This window comes from Entelurus aequoreus, linkage group LG11, assembly GCF_033978785.1.
Source record: "Entelurus aequoreus isolate RoL-2023_Sb linkage group LG11, RoL_Eaeq_v1.1, whole genome shotgun sequence".
In the NCBI taxonomy this organism is placed as follows: domain Eukaryota; kingdom Metazoa; phylum Chordata; class Actinopteri; order Syngnathiformes; family Syngnathidae; genus Entelurus; species Entelurus aequoreus.
Window position 1 is genome coordinate 46,028,170 of NC_084741.1, and position 22,859 is coordinate 46,051,028.

Sequence of the window (22,859 nt, forward strand, 5' to 3'; positions counted from 1 at the left end):
AAAGTTTAAGCTGATTCTGTGACAACTCAAAGCAAGCCACCCCAGCATTTCCTTACAGCAAGGCCTCCTAATCTGTCAGCCTGCGCGGTGTAGAGATGGAAACTGGTCTGCATCCTAATTCGACCGAGGAGTGAGACTTGAAACAGCACAATTAAAAAGATACAGTTGTGTTTACATACTGGCCTGTGTAAGTGCTGAATAAGAGACATAAACAGCTTAGCTGCAGCCAGTGTAAGTGGCCTGCTCCGCCTGCGGAATACCAGAAGTGTTACTGTTGCTTTGTAGCGCTGCCCACAATAAACCTTGTGTTCTTTGAAAAGCCGGCATTAAACAGCAACAACTGGCATTGGAGAAGTGAAATGATTTGATTTTGTCTAATCTGGCTGCGGGGGAAATAATCCCCTCCCTGTGTGCACTGTGATCGCATGTGTTCATGCAAGTTTGCGTGTATTTGTGGGATTCTGCATCAGGCAATTGTTTGCATCTGAGACAGAGGTTTTTTGGAAGCGTAATTCTACTCTTTTGGTCCTTTCTGTAAAATTGTTGATATGGCCATTTCCGCTGAGGTTCCCATAGGTGTTGCACACAATAACAGGAGACTGATTCGCAGTTGCAAATCCATCACAGTTTTGCACACGTCCTCGTGGACCCATCGAAGCTCCATTGTAAACGGCATTGGTTTTATCAGGAGCGCAGATGTAAATCCTCATATTCTCTGTGATATCTCTCTCGGCATCCTGTTGTCTCCATCTCTGATCGCCTATCTTCTGGGAAGTGTTGCAATGAGCCAGAAACAACGGACACATTAGCAATCCTTCTTGTATTGATACGAACACAAAGCTACAATGGACCCGTGTTAGGCCAATTGTTTCCCTGAGCGACTGTTGGGGAAGGCTTTGCAAAAAATAAACAATTTAAAAAAAACTTTGTTTCACATCATAGCATTGTAGTTTCTCTTTGATAGCAGGCTTGAAGTGAACTAATCCACACATGCTTTCACGTGTTACAACCCTCAATCATCAAAAGACAAGACTGTTGTTCATCCAGAACGCTTTGTTACTTGTCCATGCCAATATTCTTTTATTTTTTTATTTGTTGTTTTAATGAAAGCGCTCCTGTATGGTTGCAATAGAATGATGGGGAATCAGGTGATCCCACATTAGGGTCATTAACTGTATCTGGGCAATGATTGCAGGGCACTCTCACCCAGGGAGAGGTGACAATAAATAGCGGCTTACTATAATCTGTAGTGACACACACCATGGATGGCTAAAATGCTTATAAATATGTTGGGGTTTAGATTTCAATATGAGCAAATTCCATGGATTAAAGGATAACTGTGTGCATCTTTTTGACATGATGCACATTTTCATAACGAGTAACTACAACGCCATTGTAACATTTGTGGGTTTGTTTGTGTAATTGCATCTTTCTTTTAAACGGGTCATATATAGTTGTTTTTTTTTGCATATATTTTGTTTTACAGACCATATTCAAGCCGCTTTATGGCTGTATCTTCAGAATGCGCCGTTTTGTGGGCGGTCTTATTTACGTACAGAAGCCCTCCTCCAGGCAAAGCCTTCTACTATCCAAGTGAGAGGCATGATTTATGATCTAGAACAGGGGTGGGCAATTAATTTTTACCAGGGGCCGCATGAGCAACCCGAGCACTGCTGGAGCGCCACACCGACAATATTTCAATTATATATACTGTATATATCTTAAGATAAATAATAATAATAATAATATTTTCATTTAACATAACTTATCTTTATACAAAAGCAGATGGCTTTTGATGGTTTTATTTTTATCACTTTCTTACACAACACTTCCTGATGTATAATACAATGCAAAAATTTCAATTTCTGTCACTTTATCCTGCATCCTCTTTGTTGTGAACGTAGCACGCCTGCAAGGTGATTGGCGAAGAAGGAGGAAACGTTGCTGTTGCGGAAATGAGGAGTGAGGATAGACGTGCGTGTGGAAAGAACGAGAGAAGTTGAGCTGTGTTAATATAGGTTGCTCAATAAAAGTTTAAAAAGAGCATCAGACTTGGTGTGCACTTCTTCTGGACGCTACAATTGGTGTCAGAAGTGGGATGAAATGCCTCCCAGTCCGCCTTGCCATCAAACCTGGGAGTCTTCATTGAGGGCGGAATTCCCCCATGCCAAGCAGCGTGCGCTGCACCTGTAGGCGCTGCCTCTCTTCCTCCCTCTCTCTCTCTCTTTGCGACGAGCTCCTCACGTCCGGGATTCACACAGACATCTGCAGTCGCTGCCGGCACCTTAAGTCCCCACTCAATGTCCTTTCCCTCCCGTTCCATTTTGACAAAGTCGCCAGGAAACATCGTGGCACGTACCTCCGGATGACGTAGCAGGCTGAGCACATAAGCAGCGCAATATGCTCACACAAGCAGCGGCAGTATGCGCAAAGTTTTACTTCTGACACCAATTGTAGCGTCCAGAAGAAGTGCACACCAAGTCTGACGCTCTTTTTAAACTTTTATCGAGCAACCTATACTAACACAGGTCAACTTATCTCGATCCTTCCACACGCACGTCCATCCTCACTCCTCATTTCCGCAACTCAAGAACACAACATCAACTTCAGCAGGTCGTTACACTATATTCTTTAAACACAGCAACCTGTGTACCACAAATTAAGCACACGGCTTTACCTTTAATTTATGTAAAGAAATACTTGGCAGTCCATGTCTTGTTGAAAACACGCCTTTCGTCATCAACTTTTCTCTTTTTAGCGTCTCGGGGATAACCGGGCATCACTTGTCGCTGTGCACCTTCACTCACAGGTTACACCCGGACATACGCCCATAAATAACACTTTTCAAAATAAAAGCAGCACAGTTGTATTGCATGCACGACATAGATGTTTTTTTTAATTTATTTTGTAATTTGTGATTGCCGCTGTTCACATTCACTCACAATCGCGCACGAGCATACGTCCACACGGAAGTAATACAAATAACGCTTTTCAAAACAATAGCAGCACCGTTGTATTGCACACTCGAGATAGATACTTTTTTAAATTTATTTTGTAATTTATGATTGGCCTCACGCGGGCCGGACAGGGACGTACAAAGGGCCGGATGTGGCCCGCGGGCCGCAAAATGCCCAGGTCTGATCTAGAATAAAGTTTGACAAGCAAGGAAACGAGAAAGCAGCTTATCAGTCGATCATCTCAACATTTGCACACAAGCTTGTGATCATGGTGCCACTATAAATAGTTTCTCTACGTTAGTGCTTATTATCACAATATCACTAATACTTGGATACAATTCAAGTCACAAAATGTAAATGGAGAATTGTTGGCGATTTTTTGGATGGTTATTTATTGGGTTTTATGCGCGGATGAGAGAACCTCACATTGGCTTTGCTGTAAGCGGACTTTTATTCACATTTATTTACGAGTTAGAATGCATAAAAAAACAAACAAAAAAAAACACATTGGTCATCATGTCTTTCATAATGATTGTGAATTATCAAAAAAAGGGCAGTTCCCCTTTAATGTGCAATAACAATAAAGACCTATTCTATTCTATTGAGTCTACTGACAGATATAAGTTAGAACTATATTCTATTTTTTTTCTGAAATGGCAACCACAAAGGATTTTAGCATGCATGTACATGTACAAGCCAGTCTGCCGCACAACAAGATGATAGAGAAAAATAAGCAACTTATAGACTCCAACTTTGGACTACAACTGGATACCTTTTCAGGTAAACCTCTACCATATATGGAGATACTGTATCTGCTGACGTAACTAATCGTGATGTAACGATATCAACATCTCAAGGTACAATATCACTGTAGACCACGGTATGATATTGTTGTGGTATATGTCCAAAAAAAAAGAGGGCTTAAAAAGATTATAGTGTGTAAAATGGAGTGGCTGGAATGTTTAGGATAAACACACCAACTGTAAATGAACACAAACATAATGCTAAAATGTTCTAATCATATTTATTACCACAAACATGTATTTTTCAGTGCAAAGAATTGTGCGGATAACATCGCCTGTGCCTCTAAACTTTTACCTGTTTCCTGTAGAGTGGACATTTTTTCTAACTGTAATAACTGGCACACTTTATTACCTTTGCCACAGAGGTTATGTTTTCGCCATGCTTTGTTTGCTAGCATCATAACTCAAACAGTTGAAAAGAAACGATTCCTCTGATCAATTGTACTATATATATGAATACATATACATATATAGGGCTGTCAAAGTTAAAGTGATAATAATGCGTTAATTATGAATTCCAATAACAGCACACATTTTTTTAACGGCCGATTATCGCAAACACTTTCTTTTTGACACTGCGGCCATGCCGTAGCAGGGGGAACTTGGCTGCAGTTCACTTGCTACTGATGAACAACAAGCGAAAAGAAATGAACAAAAGAGAGTCTACCTTATGAAAATATCAAGTTCAAAGCCATGTTAAGTTGTTGTTCCGACAAGAAAGGACTATTTTTCGCCGTGAGAAAAGGTGACATCCCTGGGGCTTTTTTCTGGCTGGCTGAAATATTGTGTAAATTATTTTATAGCATGTTCTGGTCATGTCCTCAATTACAGAATGATTAGCAGGCTCAAAATTAAATTTCTATTATTTAATAGAGAAGTTTAAAACATTTTAATGCAGCAATATGAAGACCATTTACTTGTACAACATATAATGTACAGAATATCAGAAGCTTTTATTCAGGTAGAAATATCACAGGTTACTGGTGGGGTACCTCCCCCAACCCCTTTTCGGGGTGTTTAGGGTGTCTAGGGTACACTTATTAATGATGAAAACAATTATACCTATCTGCGATTAATCACAATTAATTTTCAGTTAACTATGAACAATGCGATTAATTGTGATTAAATATTTTAATCGTTTGACAGCCCTAATATATACTTGTGTATATATTTATATATACATATCTCAACTGAACAAATATGTAAACACAACATTTTTGTTTTTGCCCCCATTTTTCACGAGTTGGACTCAAATATCTAAAACTTGTACTATTTCCACAAAACACCTATTCCTCTCAAATATTGGTGACAAATCTGTCTGAATCTGTGTCAGTGAGCATTTCTTCTTTGCCAAGATAGTCCATCCCGCCTAACAGGTGTGGCATACCAAGATGCTGATGAAACAGCATGATTATTGCACAGGTGTGCTTTAGGCTGCCCTTGATAAAAGGCCACACTGAAATGTGCAGTTTTGCTTTATTGAGGGTATGGGGGGGTCAGATAAGCAGCCAGTATATGGTGTGACCACCATTTGCTTCATGCAGTGCAACACATCTCATTCACATTGAGTTGATCAGGTTGTTGGTCGTGGTCTGTGGAATGTTGCTCCACTCCTCTTCAATGGCTGCGCAAAGTTGCTGATTATTAATTGACAGGAACTGGAACAAGCTGTTGTACACACCAATCCACAGCATCCCAAACATGCTCAATGAGTGACATGTCTGGTGAGTATGCTGGTCAAGCAAGAACTGGTGTGTTTTCAGCTTCCACGAGTTGTGTACAGATATCTGCAACATGGGGCTGTGTATTGTCATGGTGCAACATGAGGTGATGGTCTCGGGCAAATTGCACAACAATGGGCTCCAGGATCTCGTCACGGTATCTCTGTGCATTTAAAATGCAATCAATAAAATGCATTTGTGTTTGTTGTCCATAACATGCACCTGCCCATACCATAACCTCACCCCCACCATGGGTCACTTGATTCACAATGTTGACATCAGCAAACCGCTTTGCCACACACGTTGTCTGCCATCTGCCCTGAACAGTGACAACCGGGATCAATCCGTGAAGAGAACACCTCTTCAACAGGCCAGACGCCATCGAATGTTGGCATTTCCTCACTCAAGTCAGTTACGACAACAAACTGCTTTCAGGTCGAGACCCTGATGAGGATGACGAGCATGCAGATGTACTTTCCTGAGACAATTTCTCTCAGAAATTATTCGGTTATGCAAACCAATTGTTGCAGCAGCTGTCCGAGTGGCTGCTGGATGTGGAGGTCCTGGGCTGGTGTGCTTATACAGGGTCTGCAGTTGTGAGGCCACTTTGATGTTCAGCCAAATTCTCTGAAACGTCTTTGGAGATGGCTTATGGTAGAGAAATGAACATTCAATTCACGGGCAACAGCTCTGGTAGACATTCCTGCAGTCAGCATGCCAACTGCACGCTACCTCAAAATTTGCAACGTCTGTGTCATTGTGCCGTTTGATAAAACTGCACATTTCAGAATGGCCTTCTATTGTGGGCAGCCTAAGGCGTTCGAAGCTAGCATATATATATGTGTGTATATATATATATATATATATATATATATATATATATATATATATATATATATATATATATATATATATATATATATATATATATATATATATATATATATATATATATATGTATATATATATATATATATATATATATATATATATATATATATATATATATATATATATATATATATATATATATATATGTATATATGTATGTATATATATATATACACACACATATATATATATATATATATATATATATATATATATATATATATATATATATATATATATATATATACACACACATATATATATATATATATATATATATATATGTGTGTGTATATATATATATATATATATATATATATATATATATATATATATATATATATATATATATATATATATATATATATATATATATATATATATATATATATATATATATATATATATATATGTGTACATTGACTCCTTTACTTTGTCATTTGATAAGAAGCTTGCATATTGAAAAAGTGTGGGCACCCCTGCTGTATAGAGTCTGAGTTTTTAAAAACGCTCTCTAAAATGTGTTGCTTTTATTTTGCTATTAATTCTAAATAACAACATAGTAAATTACTATCAAGCATTAATATATATTTTTAAATTTTGAGACTTTTAAAAACATCAAAATACATATTTGATGTGGATGGCATACAATTCTGAATAATGTTGTATTATATGTTGGTTGGTTAGGAGCAAATATGGGGCACTGTGGTGCCTCTAATGAAACTATGCACTATTAATTTAAATAACTGCACAATAATCATAAAGGCAGCCACATTCATGATGGGCTATTATTGCTTAAATCTACCATTTAATTTAAACTGCACTGAATAAGATTGCACACAATTATTGTTTACGTTACAACGACAATAAATAGTCAGATGCTAATTCATAATACGACAATTATATTGTGAATGCCCATTTAATTTACTAAGTTCACTTGTGTGTTAAAAGATCCCCAATAATTAAACAGATTGACAATAAAACACAGCGACAAAACAATGTGAAAGAGATGTACCTAAAAATGCAATGAGTCCTTCTATTTCTGATTAAGTAAACTTGTGGCGGCAGAATACAGACATACTGTAAACATCCAGCAGAAGGGATTGTACTCCTCTTAGAGTCAGTTCACTAGACAAACATTTGCATCAAACTAATATGAAGTCAAATAAGCAATCCAGATCAATTGTGACATTGTTGTACATAAATAAAAGCACAAGATGTTCCTGTCATGCGTGCATTGTCTCTCCCCCTACATTTTGACACACCACAGGTGGGGAGAAGTGTGTGTGACTTATTTACTTGTCCAGCCTCTCTCTGTGTGCACACTGTTGTCTACAAGATGTTAGCACTCAAAGGGGAAAATAACTGCAAATATAAACATGGCAAGGTACATTTTAAACTCTACAGAACCTCCATTCTCTGACAGTTTGACAGTCACTTGAGGGTGAAACAGATACCAAAATCACTATCCAACCGGTGCGGCCTCACATGTTTTCATTCCTGGCCTGATTCCAATAAATCCAAACAAACACGCACACAAACACACACATTCATGTGTACATTGCAGTCCGAGGAGGCTAAGAGACTATCTTTGGTCAGGAAGCTGTACGGTCAAGCAGAAATATTTGAAGGTTTCCCTTGCAGCAAATTGTGAGAGTTGGTAGTGACAGACAGATGGTCAGACTCTCTCCTTCACTCCCATGAAGATGATTGACGGATGAAGACTGTCACAATGCCATAGTAAATGTTGTATTGAAGTGTTCTACTTTACTTTGTCATGGTGCATTCACAGGGAAATGTCTGCTATCAACCATTAACAAACTTGCAAGAACAAATACAAACCAACACCATATTGTTGTATTCAATAGAGGGTATATTGTACCCAATTAAAGTAACTTTTGAGAATAATATGTACAGTATGTTTAATGCTTTGCCCAACATTTGTGCAATTATTCTCTAGTACCCTTTACAAACCATAGAGGTCACTGTTGCTTTACATACTGCAGTAAGTAGCCCGTTTCAGTGTCATCCTATCTTGAGCCACTTCCTCCCACGCACAGATAAAACACATGCTTTTTTTTACATTCTTATTAAATGCACCACACAATATTTTCATTGTTGTTTTCCTCCTTTAAACTATCGCTCAAGTTTAATTTGTCATTCTGGCATTGCAGTGACCAAAACAGTTTGAGCTGCCCTTGTGATTTATATATACATATATATATATATATATATATATATATATATATATATATATATATATATATATATATATATATATATATATATATATATATATATATATATATATATATATATATACATACATACATGCATACATACATACATATATATATATATATATGTATACATGTATTTTTTTTGCAAACAGCTTTAAGATTGTAGCAGTTAAGCGTTTGAATTTTAACAGCAGCATGAGAGTTTGATGTTGAAAAAAAAGTGTAACCTCAAACTAACCCCAAACACTTTGTAAAGCACTTTAAGTTTGAATTTTAAGTTTGTAAAGCACTTTAAGTTTGAATTTTAACAGCAGCATGAGAGTTTGATGTTGAAAAAAAAGTGTAACCTCAAACTAACCCCAAACACTTTGTAAAGCACTTTAAGTTCCCGCTACATGGCTCAGTGTGCTAAAATGGGCATAGGTCAAGCCTGAAGCCAACTTTATATGATACCACATGATACCACACAACATTAGTTTGAAAAAAATATTAAAGGTCTAAGGAATTAATGCACTTAAAGATGTGTCCAAATGCCTCGATTCTATTTGCATTTTAATAAAGTAGTAAACTTTATTTTGTTGAGAGTTTCCATACTGCTCCAAATTTGGTGACGTGTAAAAATGTCACTCGCAGATTTGTCTATTCTTCATTGTTTCTCTTTACAATAAGTGACAGCAATTGAATGGAACAATTTAATCAGATTTGTAAGACAATTTCTACAAGCAGGGGCATAGTACCACATTCTGGGCGTCGATAAATAATATTACTGAAGGGCCCCCCATCCAACCATAAACCCAACATCACCGGCCCATGCACACACACTGGGTTTGTTTACATGCACTGCAAAACTATTTATTGACTTAATTTGGTTGAAACCAGCTTTTAAACCACCATGTAAAAACTTTATTTAGGCTTTTGACTTTTAATGATGGGATTAACATCTCTCGAACATATCTAAATAAACCCCCTAAATTAGTGGTTCTCAAACTTGTTTCCACCAAGTACCACCTAAGAAAACACTTGGCTCTCCGAGTGCCACGATAATGACCAACAGTAGCATCGTAGTCCTTAGTATTCATTAAAAACAAGGCAGAGGTATCATTTAACAGATACATTTAATATTTTTGGGTAATGTAACATTAAACTCAATGCAAACACATCATCAACGATAATACTACATATACAGTACAGATTTACATACTTCTTTGGCGTACCACTAGTGGTACACGTACCACAGTTTGCCCTAGATAATTTTTTCAAAAAAGTGCTACCAAATTCAATATGAAGTGGCAAGAATATGAATTTAAGTGATCATATAACCTGTCATTATTCAAAAAATAAGTTTCACATCGGGGTTGCATGGTTTTACTGTGGTCGTTTCCCCAAGATAGAGAAGGACGTCCCGAAGCAGCGTGCAGGTAAGAAGGTGATTTATTCCAATAAGCATGACAACGAGTACAGGAACTCAGACACTAGTCAAGTGTGGAGCCAAAAAAACAAAATAATCACCAGAGCCGAACAGCGAGGAAGTCTTACACTAGGAAATACAAAAGCGTGGTGAAAACAGAAACCAACTAAATGTTGCGAAGATCAAGCAAGACTGCCAGGCAGAGTGTGGCGCGAGGCAGGAATAAATAGCTCTCTAATTAGTGACCAGGAGCAGGCGAGTGTCCACTAATCAGAGACAGGTGACAAAAATCAGCACCCATCATCTTCATCATCATCATTTCTTTTTATTCCTTTCATGAAAATGCATCTATACAAGCCATATACAGTTCACACTTTCATTGTTTTTTGTTTCTTATACATTTCCATGATCAGAAAGGAGCAGATTGAAGAATAATATTCTTATATTTATCTGTCCCCTTTTTTAACACACATTATTTTAGATTACTTTATCACTGTTCCCTCCACCAACACCCAAACTCCGACATACATTTTAATTTTTGTTTAAGCATTTTCACAATGACAATGACCCATGGCAACTAAGAACACAAACAAGGGTGCTGAAAGAGAACTAACCAACAACTAAGGAAATACTAAACAAAACAAAACATGACCCAGGCAACGGATCGTGACAATAAGTTCTCCTTGACTTCAAAGTATATACAATAAAGATTGGCTGATTCATGTAGGATTATCGACAGTGGACAATACCAATCATAATAAAACGTCATTATTGTTATGATTATATTACTATTTGTGCATGGCCTGGCGGTTATGCCTCCTTCTGTCTCAATTTTTCTAACTCTAATCGAGGGTTCTTGAATGCACCATGACACTTACAGTATGTGCTATGAGATGCAAAAGTCAGACTTCTATATAGCTTTCTCCTATGCTGCCACGGATAGATGTATTATATCTTTACATTTCGTCCGTCACCTCATCATTGTTCCAAAATTAGTTTGAATGCCTAAAAGGTGAGTTTTGATGACATTCAGACGTGTTTCAGTGAGGTGTTCGAAGCTAGCTTTGCCGCTATTCAAATGGAATGAACCATTTTGACATATTTGATAGGAGGGACTTAGACATTCTTAATTTGATTCAAGCAACCCTATTATTGAACTGTGATGTCACTTTTTATAGCATACATGTCTAAATGACAGAAAAAAATCTTTCAAATCTTGTGCTTGGGCCCTCGGTACAATATCCCCACTTTGACGCCATCGTGTACAAGAATGTCACCAAGGAGTTGTAAATTAATTTAGATTTAGGTTGGATGTACTTGCATTTTTTTCACTTCTATCACTGAGAAATACATGCAGAACAGTGATATGTTGTACATTGGTTTTTCTTTAACGTGTGTCACACAAATTAAAGTGGTGCAGTCCTTGCACGTTATAAACCTGATCGCTATTTAAGTCATTGTGGAATGTTTTAGGATTTGTTTAGTGGGAGATAGTTACTTTAACCCCCACAGCATCTTCCCAAAACACTAATCCACCTAAAAGTATCATACCTAACTTGATATGGAATTTTTGTCCCAGATACAGCTTTAGCTGAAGGCAAATATTTTTCTGGGGGCTCACAATTATTTCTGTCTCACCGATGACAGCTCCTGTCTAAAAAGTCAGAACAGTCTGTAAGAACATGTCAGTGTGTTCTGTTTTAGTTTGATTATAATATCTACACAACTTAGAAGGCAGTGTTTTTTTCCTGCTATACAACTTTTGTTGCATAGCTTTTGTTTACATCCAAAAAAGAGAAGAAAAAAAACAAGCCTGTGGGATCTGGGTTCCTACTTACATCCTAATAGCCTGCTTGCATCCAGTTGTACGTACAAATCCAAATTCTGTTTGTGTGTTCTATAACCTGACATGCTGTGTAAAAGTATACAAAGTGTGCACGTGTCCATGTGACATGCTAAGCAAGTTCAACACACCTCTACGCACACCGACAACCATGCACACATTTAACACTTGGACTGCGGATGCCAAATGTTCAAGGTCTGTTGGCCTGTTCTGGGGGTCTGGGCCCACGCCCACACATCACACACACTGTAGAACTCACAAGAGACTTTGCAGCTTGGCCTTTGGCCCATCAGCATTCCATTTTCTTTGTGCCCCTCTCCCCCTGAAGTCTAATTTCCATCAGCTGACAAACACAACATCCTCTCTATCCACTGAATCTTAACATAGAAATAAATCGCCTTGGAACCACAGATTGGTTAATTATCAGTTTAACTTAGTGTCATGATAACAGAGTTTACTTCCTGCCTCCAAACACACGGCCATACAAACTGAACGATGACAGAATCAAGTGAGACTGACAGAATGCCACAGCATCTTATGTTCTGAATCTATTTAATCCAACATAACGTCAAAGGTTTATGAAAGACTGTAATTGGTCTTTGCACTAAATGGCAGACTCCTTACTTACCTTGTTAAAAGTCCTTAAAGGTAAATTGTCATGTCAAGACCTTTGATGCCTTTCACCAAGAAGACGACTTTGGAGTGTAATTATCAAAGTAACACTTTGTGATATGTGACAAGGCGGAGATCAAGCGAGCTGCAAGTGAAGGAAGAGCGAGACAGCCTTCATCATAATTAGATGACTTTTTTTTAAAACTTTCATGTGACGGATTAAAGTTTTTCTCGTGGATCTGTGGTTTTTAATTTGATGTACCAGACAGACCTTATACCATATTAGACTTCAGACACATCTCCGCACCTGTCAAACATGCTGATATAATTAAATGTCAGATGAAAATGTAATAACGGCAAATATTCTCCAACACAAATAAATTAAATACAAGTGTGTGGGGAAACAAACATTTAGATTTGAATCAAAATTGTAATATTTCATTTATATTTTACTATAATGCAAACAATTTTGCATGGGCTGCCAATATACTTCCATTGAAATTTGAAGACAATTACCGGTATCTACCCAGGTGTTCAGACTTGGTCACACCACATTGTCAGAAATAGCATTACAATAGGGGTCAATATCTGTCCCTGAAAGTACAGTCAAAACTCCTGTACACCTTAGAGTGTTTTTGTAGGTCTTGCCCCCTTTAACTGCATATTCAGTAAGTGCTCTATTGCGGGGTTATTCAACTGGCTGCCCGGGAAGGATGCTGTCTACCAAGTTCAGTTCAAAACTTGAGAGACTAACATTTTTGCAGCAAATTCCTAAAAGCACAAGAACACTGTCATAGTAAAGAGAAGTGAAGTGAATTATATTCATATAGCGCTATTTCTCTAGTGACTCAAAGCGCTTTTACGTGGTGAAACCCATTATCTTCATCTTTAAGATACATTTAAACCATTGCTTTCGGTCTCCCCTATGGATGTCGAGTGGGCCTGACATAATCCATAGTCCAGTCCACAGTGGATCCAACACATCAGTGAGAGTCTAGTCCATAGTGGGGCCAGCAGGAAACCGTCCCGAGCGGAGACGGGTCAGCAGCGCAGAGATGTCCCCAACCGATGCACAGGCTAGTGGTCCACCCTGGGTCCCGACTCTGGACAGCCAGCACTTCATCCATATATATGAATATATATATATATATATATATATATATATATATATATATATATATATATATATATATATATATATATATATATATATATATATATATATATATATATATATATATATATATATATATATACATATATAAACACACATACAGTATATATATATATATATATATATCTACAGTATATATAAATATATATATATATATATATATATATATATATATATATATATATATATATATATATATATATATATATATACAGTATATATATGTATATGTATATCTACAGTATATATATATATATATATATATATATATATATATATATATATATATATATATATATATATATATATATATATATATATATATCTACAGTATATATATATATATATATATATATATATATATACATATATATATATATATATATATATATATATATATATATATATATATATATATATATATATATATATATACATATATATATATATATATATATATATATATATATACATATATATATATATATATATGTATATATATATATATATATATATATATATATATATATATATATATATATATATATATATATATATATATATATATATATATATATATATACAGTATATAAGTTAAGTTAAAGTACTAATGATTGTTACACACACACTAGGTGTGGTGAAATTTGTCCTCTGCATTCGACCCATCCCCTTGTTCACCCCCTGCGAGGTGAGGGGAGCAGTGGGCAGCAGGGGTGCCGCGCCCGGGAATCATTTTTGGTGATTTAACCCCCAATTCCAACCCTTGATGCTGAGTGCCAAGCAGGGAGGTAATGGGTCCCATTTTTATAGTCTTTGGTATGACTCGGCTGGGGTTTGAACTCACAACCTACCGATCTCAGGGCGGACACTCCAACCACAAGGCCACTATATATATGTATATCTATAATATATATATATATATATATATATATATATATATATATATATATATATATATATATATATATATATATATATATATATATATATATATATATATATATATATATATATATATATATATATATATATATATTTATATACAGAATTTATATATATATATATATATATATATTTATACAGAATTTATATGTATATATATGCATATATGTATATATATACAGTGTATATATATATATTAGGGGTGTGGGAAAACATCGATTTGAATTTGAATCGCGATTCTCACGTTGTGCGATTCAGAATCGATTCTCATTTTTTAAAAATATTTTTTTTTTTTTAATTAGGGACCGCAATGTCCCTTTGGGACAGAGGACCCTATTATATTTTATGCATTTTATTCTTTCTTTCTTCATTATTATACCGCCGCGTCTTTCAGCTGTTATTTGACCCCCTTAACATGCTTCAAAACTCACCATATTTGACACACACATCAGGACTGGCAAAAATTGCAATATAATAAACAAACCAAACCCCAAAACTCTAAATTGCGCTCTAGCACCCCCTAGGAAAAAACACAGACAAAACTGCTTGTAACTTCCGGTAGGAATGTTGTAGAGACATGAAACAAAAACCTCTATGTAGGTCTGACTTAGACCTACATTTCATACACTGACATCCTTCAGCAAAAATCAACAGGAAGTTGGCAATTCCCCCTTCAAAACAACAATTTAGTAAAAACAGTCACTTTTGCCTCTTTGATCTGTAATTTGACCCCCTTAACATGCTTCAAAACTCACCAAACTGGACACACACATCAGGACTGGCAAACATTGTGATCTAATAAAAAACCCAACCCCAAAACTCAAAATTGCGCTCTAACGCCCCCTAGGAAGAAAACACAGACAAAACTGCTCCTAGGAAGAAAACACAGACACAACTGCCTGTAACTTCCAGTAGGAATGTCGTAGAGACATGAAACAAAAACCTCTATGTAGGTCTCAGTTAGACCTACATTTCGTATTTGACTACCCCCAGCTAAAATCAACAGAAAGTTTGCAATTCCCCTTTCAAAACAAAAGTTTTGTAAAAACCGGTCACCTTTTTTCAAAAAATATCTCCTCTGAGCGCGTTTGTCGTGTCGGCTTCAAACTACCACAGAAGAGAGATTAAACCATTCTGATTAAAAGTTGACGAAATAGTTTTTATTACTGCTCCGGTTTTGATTTTATGAGCCTTCAAAGAACCGCTGCGCTGATGCTGCTGGCGTCTCAAGTTGGCCGCTTAAAAGCAGGAATCACCAGCGTGACCACACAATGCAGAGAAGGTAGGTACTGTACGGGTAAAGATATGTTGACTGGGTGAAAGAAGGAGCCACCAGTTTGACTCCAGGATACAGAGAAGGTAGGTAATGTGCAGGTACATATATGTTGCCTGGGTGATGGCAGGAAGCACCAGCGTGACCCGAGGATGCTGAGCAAGTAGGTAATGTGCGGGTGAAGATATGTTGAATGTGTAAAGGCAGGAAGCACCAGCGTGACCCCACTATGCAGAGAAGGTAGGTAATGTGCAGGTGAAAATAGGTTGCATGGGTACAGGCAGGAAGCACCAGTGTGACCTTACTATGCAGAGAAGGTAGGTAATGTGCAGGTAAAGATATGTTGTATGGGTGAAGGAAAGAAGCACCAGTGTGTCCCCAGGATGCAGGGAAGGTAGGTAATGTGCAGGTCAAGATATGTTGAATGTGTAAAGGCAGGAAAAACCATCTTGACTCCTGGATACAGAGAAGGTAGATAATGTGCAGGTAAATATATGTTGAATGGGTAAAGGCAGAAAGCACCAGCGTGACCCCACTGTGCAGAGAAGGTAGGTAATGTGCGGGTAAAGCTATGTTGTATGGGTGAAAGAAAGAAGCACCAATGTGACCCCAGTATGCAGGGAAGGTAGGTAATGTTCAGGTAAATATATGTTGAATGGGTAAAGGCGGGAAGCACCAGCAAAAGTCGATCCCGTCCATCGCTGCTTGCAGCTTTAATATGAATTATTTTTTTCCTTTTTTTATTTTTTAATTTTTTAATTGTTTTATTTTTTTAAAATTAATCAATCCAACAAAACAATACACAGCAATACCATAACAATGCAATCCAATTCCAAAATCAAACCCGACCCAGCAACACGCAGAACTGCATAAAACAGAGCAATTGAGCGGAGACACATACACGACACATAACAAACCAAAAGTAGTGAAACAAAAATGAATATTATCAACAACAGTATCAATATTAGTTACAATTTCAACAAAACAGTGATTAAAAATCCCTCATTGACATTATCATTAAACATTTATAAAAGAACAATAGTGTCACAACGCACTGTGTCCAATATTTTCACAAATAAGTCATATTTTTGGTTCATTTAATAGTTGAAACAAATGTACATTATTGCAATCAGTTGATAAAACATTGTCCTTTACAATTATAAAAGCTTTTTACAAAAATCTACTACTCTGCTTGCATGTCAGCAGACTGGGGTAGATCCTGCTGAAATCCTATGTATTGAATGAATAGAGAATTGTTTTGAATCGGGAAAAAATCGTTTTTGAATCGAGAATCGTGTTGAATTGAAAAAAAATCAATTTTGAATCAAATCGTGACCCCAAGAATCGATATTGAATCGAATCGTGGGACACCCAAAGATTCACAGCCCTAATATATATATATATATATATATATATATATATATATATATATATATATATATATATATATATATATATATATATATATATATATATATATATATATATATATGTATATATATATATATATATATATATATATATATATATACATATATATATATATATATATATATATATATATATATATATATATATATATATATATATATATATATATATATATATATGTATGTGTGGGGAAAAAATCACAAGACTATTTCATCTCTACAGGCCTGTTTCATGAGGGGTTTTCCTCAATCCTCAGGAGATTTTAATGGAAGCATTCACATACCATGGTTTGTATAGGGCACAGAGCGGGTGGGTACAGGCAGGCGTGGGGGCGTGGTGATTGACTCATGTGTTACCTAGGAGGTGTTTCCTTCTGTGACGGCATGCTGATACAATTTCGCTGCGCTTGTTGAGGGATGACAAGTCTGGACGGTATATGATAAACAGTTTCTCTTTTAAGCATAGGTTGCATCTTTTGTTACCACTGTTGTAAGGTGTGCTGGATGCAAGAATTTGCCATGTTATAGAGTATTCAACATTATTGTCTTTGAGATTCCAAATGTGTTTACTGAGTTCTGTAGTGTTCCGGAGTCTTTTGCATCTGAAAGAAGCCTTGTGATTGTTCCATCTGGTTTTGAATTCTCCCTCAGTTAATCCTACGTATATATATATATATATATATATATATATATATATATATATATATATATATATATATATATATATATATATATATATATATATATATATATATATATATATATATATATGTATATCTACAGTATATATATATGTATATCTACAGTATACACATATATATGTATATCTATATATATATATATATATATATATATATATATATATATATATATATATATATATATATATATATATATGTATATATATATATGTATATATATATATATATATATATATATATATATATATATATATATATATATATATATATATATATATATACATATATATATATATATATATATATATATATATATATATATATATATATATATATATATATATATATATATATATATATATTGTAGCCGAGATAGGCTCCAGCGCCCCCCGCGACCCCGAAGGGAATAAGCGGTAGAAAATGGATGGATGATAAATAAATAAATGATAAATGGGTTATACTTGTATAGCGCTTTTCTACCTTCAAGGTACTCAAAGCGCTTTGACAGTATTTCCACATTCACCCATTCACACACACATTCACACACTGATGGCGGGAGCTGCCATGCAAGGCGCTAACCAGCAGCCATCAGGAGCAAGGGTGAAGTGTCTTGCCCAAGGACACAACGGATGTGACTAGGATGGTAGAAGGTGGGGATTGAACCCCAGTAACCAGCAACCCTCCGATTACGAAGTTGGTAGGGTTTGCATGTATTTTGTTTTACAGACCATCTTTAATCCTGTTTTTTTGCTGTCTCGTTAGTAAGTGCCGTTTTGTGGCCGGTCATACAAACCCCGTTTCCATATGAGTTGGGAAATTGTGTTAGATGTAAAAGTAAACGGAATACAATGATTTGCAAATCCTTTTCAACCCATATTCAATTGAATGCACTACAAAGACAAGATATTTGATGTTCAAACTCATAAACTTTCATTTTTTTTTGCAAATAATAATAAACTTAGAATTTCATGCCTGCAAGACGTGCCAAAGTAGTTGGGAAAGGGCATGTTCACCACTGTGTTACCTTTCCTTTTAACAACACTCAGTAAACATTTGGGAACTGAGGAGACACATTTTTTAAGCTTCTCAGGTGGAATTCTTTCCCATTCTTGCTTGATGTACAGCTTAAGTTGTTCAACAGTCCGGGGGTCTCCGTTGTGGTATTTTAGGCTTCATAATGCGCCACACATTTTCAATGGGAGACAGGTCTGGACTACAGGCAGGCCAGTCTAGTACCCGCACTCTTTTACTATGAAGCCACGTTGATGTAACACGTAGCTTGGCATTGTCTTGCTGAAATAAGCAGGGGCGTCCATGGTAACGTTGCTTGGATGGCAACATATGTTGCTCCAAAACCTGTATGTACCTTTCAGCATTAATGGCGTCTTCACAGATGTGTAAGTTACCCATGTCTTGGGCACTAATATACCCCCATACCATCACAGATGCTGGCGTTTGAACTTTGCGCCTATAACAATCCGGATGGTTCTTTTCCTCTTTGGTCCTGAGGACACGACATCCACAGTTTCCAAAAACAATTTGAAATGTGGACTTGTCAGACCACATAACACTTTTCCACTTTGTAACAGTCCATCTAAGATGAGCTCAGGACCAGCGAAGCTGACTGCGTTTCTGGGTGTTGTTGATAAACGGTTTTCGCCTTTCATAGGAAAGTTTTAACTTGCACTTACAGATGTAGCGACCAACTGTAGTTACTGACAGTGGGTTTCTGAAGTGTTCCTGAGTCCATGTGGTGATATCCTTTACACACTGATGTCGCTTGTTGATGCAGTACAGCCTGAGGGATCAAAGGTCACAGGCTTAGCTGCTTACGTGCAGTGATTTCTCCAGATTCTCTGAACCCTTTGATGATATTACGGACCGTAGATGGTGAAATCCCTAAATTCCTTGCAATAGCTGGTTGAGAAAGGTTTTTCTTAAACTGTTCAACAATTTGCTCACGCATTTGTTGACAAAGTGGTGACCCTCGTTCCATCCTTGTTTGTGAATGACTGAGCATTTCATGGAATCTACCCAATATACCCAATCATGGCACCCACCTGTTCCCAATTTGCCTGTTCACTTGTGGGATGTTCCTAATAAGTATTTGATGAGCATTCCTCAACTTTATCAGTATTTATTGCCACCTTTCCCAACTTCTTTGTCACGTGTTGCTGCATGGCATCAAATTCTAAAATTAATGATTATTTGGAAAAACAAATTATTTATAAGTTTGGACATCAAATATGTTGTCTTTGTAGCATATTCAACGGAATATGGGTTGAAAATTATTTGCAAATCATTATATTCCGTTTATATTTACATCCAACACAATTTCATAACTCATATGGAAACGGGGTTTGTATTTGCGTGCCAGAACCCTCCTCCAGGCCAAGTCACCTTCAACTGCTTCTCCACCTCGTCAGCCATGTTGTAGTTTTTAGTGCTTCCATATCGAGTCTACTGACAGACATAACTTAGAACTATATGCTACTTTGTATTGTAAATAGCAACAGCGGAGACTTTTAACATGCATTTGCATGTACGAGACTACAATTGAATAAAAATGGCGGTGTCGCTCAAAGCTCTATATTTTCTATATTTTTTTAAAGAAGGCAATATTGTTTTATAAAAATATATCCGCCACGCTTCCATGCTTTAATTGTACATTTTGGGGACTTTTGGGGATCCAAAATACACAAAAACAGGTACCAACAGGTAAGAAATTGGTTTTGCATAACAGGATCAGTTCAATTGTAAACCATGCTAACAACAACAACAAGAACGGGTGGGTAATACTGGTGCTAACTTCACTGTGAAAAACTTAAAAACTTTTTAAAGGACTTCATCTTCAACTACATCCTCACCAATAACACATTTCCACAATACACACATAGCATCAGACTCAACGCAGCACTTGGTTTACAAGACTGAAATCAAATATCAGCTCTCAGCAGCTGTCTGGGTAAAGTGGGGATAAACTCTGTTGTTTCAATATCCACTTCATCTTGAGCAATATGGAATGGCAATGCAGGACATGCAATAATAACAACACGGAACGCTATCAACACAAATAATTATCGTAGTTGCGACTGTCAAGTTGACCACGTTTTTGCAAAAGACACACGCTGATGGTTTCAGCACATAGAAGGCCATTTCCTACTTAGACAAATTACCCAGAAGGTGACAAACTATTTCCACGTAGTGGCCGTGTTTTAGTGGCAGGATGACGACAATAGCAATGAAGCTTGTATATATATAAGAAATACTTGACTTTCAGTGAATTCTAGATGATGACTAAAGATAATGGCTTTCACTCTCCTAAAGCATGTGTTCAAAATAGGTTACAGAGAAGCGACACACAATTGGCAGTAAAGCTGTTTTTATAACAGGCTACTGTACATATATATATATATTTGTTTTATTATATATATATAAATAAAAGAAATACTTGAATTTCAGTGTTCATTTATTTACACATATACACACACATAACACTCATCTACTCGTTGTTGTACTTGAAAGTGCAATGCTTTGCAGCCAGAACACACAGTTATTCTACTAACTGTACTGTGCTTGCTGCTTACAAAAAAACAAAAACAACACTTACCTTTCACTATTTGAGTAGCCTTTGTTCTGCCATTTGCGTACTGGCGAGCGATCTCTGAATCCGGGAACATATCCTTCACGGATTTGTTGTAGACATCCGCAAATGAGAACGGGATGTTGCTTCCAGCTATCAGCATAGCCATCTTTGTCTCCGCATATGTTACACCATCGGGTCTACATTTAGCGAGGTGGCCCATAATACTGGGCTGGGGCCGGTGCTGCGCTGCCGACACCTTGTGCTTCGCTGACCGTTCATGAGTGAGTATATCCGTTCGGCCACCGTGTTCAATGGAGAAGTCTGTTCTACAAAATTTACAGGCAGCATACCCCTTCCCCCTCGAACTGTCCTGGATAAACTGAAATTCTTGTTTCCATTCGTTTTGGAACTTACAACCGTATTTCTACATCTTACTCGTCGTCGGCGTCACCATGGCTGTATCTTCCTCGTTCTTCTGCTTCGTCTCCTTGTTGTGTGCGCAGTTGTGCACTCTCTAAAAGCCGTAGATGTTATAACGTGATTGGGCCGGCACGCTGTTTATATCGTGGAAAAGCGGACGTGAAATCAGGCTGTCGTCACAAAGGCACGCCCCCTCCAGATCCGGCTGGAAATCGGGACCAATTCGGGAGAATATTTGTCCCGGGAGGTTTTCGGGAGAGGCGCTGAAATTCGGGAGTCTACCGGAAAATTCGGGAGGGTTAGCAAGTATGTCTCTTTTAGTCTGCAGTAGAACACAATCAAAGCTATTACATTGGGTGAAACAAGTGTAAATGTTCTATTTCATGTCTAGTGGGCTCTAAAATATGTAGTTTGTAAACAATGTTTTCACTATGAAATACAATATATGAAAATATATGAAAATAATCCTACTTTGCGGGAATTAGTTTATTATGTATGCCTGGTTCCAATTAACGGCACTAAATGAAGTGCGACTGTAATTTGCCCAACAGTAGCCACGTGTACATGGCCAACATTTGTTTAATCTGATCATCATTCAGATTAGAATGTCACTGTGTACATGGACCCTGAAAAAAAAAATCTGATTGACATGCATTTTCATGCATCACACCTTAAATCGGAATACTTAACTTTGACATGCACAGTACCTAACATAAAAGGAAAGGTGTGTTATTATTTGTGCTATGGCACCCTCTTTTGGACGAGTTTGCTCACTGCAGGTTCTGACTAAGCAGTGACTTCCACTCTAAACAAATAATGCTTTGTGCATTTCTGCTTGTTCAACGTTATCATGTTATT